This window comes from Portunus trituberculatus, chromosome 24, assembly GCF_017591435.1.
Source record: "Portunus trituberculatus isolate SZX2019 chromosome 24, ASM1759143v1, whole genome shotgun sequence".
In the NCBI taxonomy this organism is placed as follows: Eukaryota; Metazoa; Arthropoda; class Malacostraca; order Decapoda; family Portunidae; genus Portunus; species Portunus trituberculatus.
Window position 1 is genome coordinate 880521 of NC_059278.1, and position 4123 is coordinate 884643.

Below are 4123 nucleotides of genomic sequence, written 5' to 3' on the forward strand. Positions count from 1 at the left end.
AGAGAGAGAGAGAGAGAGAGAGAGAGAGAGAGAGAGAGAGAGAGAGAGAGAGAGAGAGAGAGAGAGAGAGAGAGAGAGAGAGAGAGAGAGAGAGAGAGAGAGAGAGAGAGAGAGAGAGAGAGAGAGAGAGAGAGAGAGAGAGAGAGAGAGAGAGAGAGAGAGAGAGAGAGAGAGAGAGAGAGAGAGAGAGAGAGAGAGAGAGAGAGAGAGAGAGAGAGAGAGAGAGAGAGAGAGAGAGAGAGAGAGAGAGAGAGAGAGAGAGAGAGAGAGAGAGAGAGAGAGAGAGAGAGAGAGAGAGAGAGAGAGAGAGAGAGAGAGAGAGAGAGAGAGAGAGAGAGAGAGAGAGAGAGAGAGAGAGAGAGAGAGAGAGAGAGAGAGAGAGAGAGAGAGAGAGAGAGAGAGAGAGAGAGAGAGAGAGAGAGAGAGAGAGAGAGAGAGAGAGAGAGAGAGAGAGAGAGAGAGAGAGAGAGAGAGAGAGAGAGAGAGAGAGAGAGAGAGAGAGAGAGAGAGAGAGAGAGAGAGAGAGAGAGAGAGAGAGAGAGAGAGAGAGAGAGAGAGAGAGAGAGAGAGAGAGAGAGAGAGAGAGAGAGAGAGAGAGAGAGAGAGAGAGAGAGGAGAGAGAGAGAGAGAGAGAGAGAGAGAGAGAGAGAGAGAGAGAGGGGTGCGAGGTGTATTTCTATATAAATATAACTTAAGGTGGGTTCACACGTGTCAATATCCAGGTGGAAATGTTAGCCGCTAGAAGTGTCAACAGAGCCCTGCTGGCCGGAACACGTTCACACATAGCTGCTGGGAAGTACCGGCTGGTTGACCTGCATTTCTTATAATAAAAGTGTTTATCTTAAAAAAAAAAAAACGATGCACAATTGTGATCAAATCCAATCACAGGTATTCAGTCCTCACCTCCAGCAACACCTTGCAGAGAGGGACACAGTCATCGGAGAGTGGCAGCTATCTCATCGAAGGAAGGTCTACGCTGGCTATTTTTTCCTGTACTAATAATTTTTCGGGTCCCAGACATACTATTTGTCCCTCACGAACTCCAACATCTTCCTCTCTGCCTCTGTACACCCACATGATCAAACCTTCCGTGTCGTCGCAATGTAAACAAAGCCGCTAGCGGCTGGAAAAGACCAACATGTCGATCCTGTTTTGCGGCTGGTTTCTCCACCCGCTAGGCATCGATATCCAGCCGAAAGCTCTAGCAGCTGACAGTTTCAGCCGCATATTGACACGTGTGAACCCGCCTTTAGCATACTATAGATGGCATAAAGAATCTCTCTCTCTCTCTCTCTCTCCACAACTCAGGCAGGCTCGAAGGGAGGGCAAGGTGCTTCAGGCTTCACCCGAGTAAACGAAGCCTCGATAATGATTGAACTGGTCAAACCAACGGAAGGAGGAGCCGGCAGTAGTAGTGGTGGTGTTGTGAGTGCTGGAGGTAATGTTTGCGTTATTACACTAGCTATGTTCGTACGGCTGTCTCTGTTATTGGTGCCTGGGTCAGAGCGGCGTCTTCAGATATCGAGAGCCGACCTAGTGGCAGTTCACAGCGAGGATTAAAGATGAAACAGTGAGTCACCAGGAAAGAAAGGTCAGTACGTGTTAGGTGTGTCCACAACGTCCACATGTTATTCTATCACGTGTGGGCTTTGATTTTTTCTTTACCTTTTGATTCCAGACATTGCATTTCTGATCACTCTGTCTGAAGCTGCCTTGCCTAATATTCCCCTCTTGATTGGAGAGCTAGTGTATGATTTCTCGATACCAAGCAGTAGGTATTCATTGGATGATTCACTCGCTCACCAATTTTTTCAGGATTCAATATATTACTTTTTTTCAATAATGAGTGTCAAATCCAATACAGTTTTTCCTAGCTTAAGTTTTTTGTCACTAAGTATAGGCTGTGTACCGCTACATTTTGACACATTCTTTAGTGAGATGATACGTATACCTATTCATACAGTTTTAGAGGTATAATTTACACGTCTATCAGTGAACACTTTCCTGTATTTAATTTCATTTACACTACGATATACTATGTCAAACTGTCCAGAAATAATTTTTTTTTTTTTCTAATGAAGATATTGAAAAGTTTGTGTTAAGAGTTAGGAGAATGTGACGGGAAAACAACAGTCATTGGTGATGCAGTAAACTAAAGTTTTGACACATGCCAAAGCCAAGCTCGCTCTCTCTCTCTCTCTCTCTCTCTCTCTCTCTCTCAGTTATTGCTCAAGTGTACTTATTTATTTTTCTCTATTTCATCCTCAGGTAAGCTGGAGTGACTGTGGACCCGCTTGTCAGTAGAAGTTGGTACCATACAAAGCAGGCGGAGTTGCACGCACCTTTGCTTTAATAAGTCTTCAAAATTGCAAGAAGTTTAAAGATTTCACCGCACCGAAGTAAGGCAGCTGAGACCGTTTTGCTGGCTGTTTGGGGGCACTCAGAATACAGATGCTAATTTGTATACCGAATAGAAAATATGAAGAGATGACATCGCCAGGATTAGGACTTGGATTAATTCATGAAGGACAACAATGACTTCCTTTGGACTAGACTCAGACAACTTATCACTATCGTATTCATGACTGTTGAGAATTCTGTGACATCACATCCGCTCGAAATACGTGGTAGGTGGCGTGGTGGCGTGTTTACCAAAGAGCGTGACTGTATTGTGAGTGTCAGTGTCACGTGGCTTAGTTTGCAGAGAGAGAGAGAGAGAGAGAGAGAGAGAGAGAGAGAGAGAGAGAGAGAGAGAGAGGATGGTGTGTTTGTTTTCTCAATTGCGTTTCACTTTAGCAAGGTTGTGTGTGGTTGTAGAGAGAGAGAGAGAGAGAGAGAGAGATGAGAATGTTGTCGAGTTTTATCTTATCTGTCTGGCTGTCATCCTGTTTGTTCCTCTCGTTTCGACATTCAGCAACCACGTGTTTACATATCCTTATATTCTTTCATACAATATCACGTCAGTCATTATTCATTATCGTGCGTTTATCCACATCATTTATTTGTATTTTTTATTTGGTGTTCTTCCATCTTTTTTTTTCTATTCCTTCCTCTGTTCTTCCTCTTCTTCCTTCTCTTCCTTTCTCTTTTCCTTCCAATCGCACGCTTTGCTTTACTTAGCGTCGTTTTGCGATTTACGAAGCAGGAGGGAGAAAGGGAGAAAAGGGGAAGGGGAGGGTTGTGTGCAGCTGTTCCAGAGAGAGAGAGAGAGAGAGAGAGAGATGAAAGCTATAGGAGGTTTCAGCTTCCATAGTTATCGAGAGAAGCCTTGAATTTTTCCTTTCTCATAAGGCCGAGTTGTCAGAATGTTATTTCAACCTCCTCCTCCCACTCCCCCACGTCTCTCTCTCTCTCTCTCTCTCTCTGTAGCAACTTTTTGAAATTTATCTAACGACATTGTCCTAATTTTTCACTCGTCCTTCCCTCACTCCTCTTTCTCCTCCTCATCTTCCTCCTCCTCACTCTTCTTCTTCCTCCTCTAGTTAATCTCTTGTATGTATTTTCTATTCCCTTCTTTTTCCTCCGCTGGGCAATCACGGAATCGCAATTAGCTCGTTTCCCTCGCGGCCAGATGAAAGGCAGTCGTGAGTGCTGGTCAGTCGCGTTAGTGCCGGCGAGAAAGTTGTCAGGTGGTGCGCCTCGTGGGAACTTATAATTTGCGCCGCTTATGAAGGCAATTACCGGCTGGAGATTGCGTCCACTGCAGGTGTTAGTTATGTAGGTGAACATATGAACGCAGGAGGTATTTTGGCATGTGAACGTAAAGGGGTATTTATCTAACACCCTCAGTACCATGTCGCGTTTTCATATTAATTCTGGTTACTATTTGGCAATTCTATACAGGTTCACAGACTTATTTGAAGATTGATATAGTAAAGACTGTGGCCACTAATCTTTTGACATCCATAGACCCTTCCCAATGTCAATAAAAGGATCTAATCACACATATGATAAAATTTGTTCCCAGTATAATGAAAGGGTTAAACACGTGAATACTGGTAGGGTTGATGTATAGAGATGTAAGTTCACGTGGCATTTATGTAGGTTGATAATTAAACGCTGGTGATATTTAGATAAACATCCTTGCTTTATTATTTTTCTTTTTTGGGGGGGAGCGGCTGGG

The 4123-nt window shown here is 43.9% G+C and overlaps 1 long non-coding RNA gene across 1 annotated transcript in view; it reads left to right on the forward strand.

Moving 5' to 3' along the window:
- The first annotated feature begins 867 nt into the window (after window positions 1–867).
- LOC123508488 overlaps window positions 868–4123 on the forward strand; it is a 7162-nt gene continuing 3906 nt past the window's right edge. The window contains exons 1-2 of the long non-coding RNA XR_006675945.1: window positions 868–1591; window positions 2269–2627. This is a non-coding gene — a long non-coding RNA (uncharacterized LOC123508488). The remainder of the gene's footprint in view (window positions 1592–2268; window positions 2628–4123) is intronic.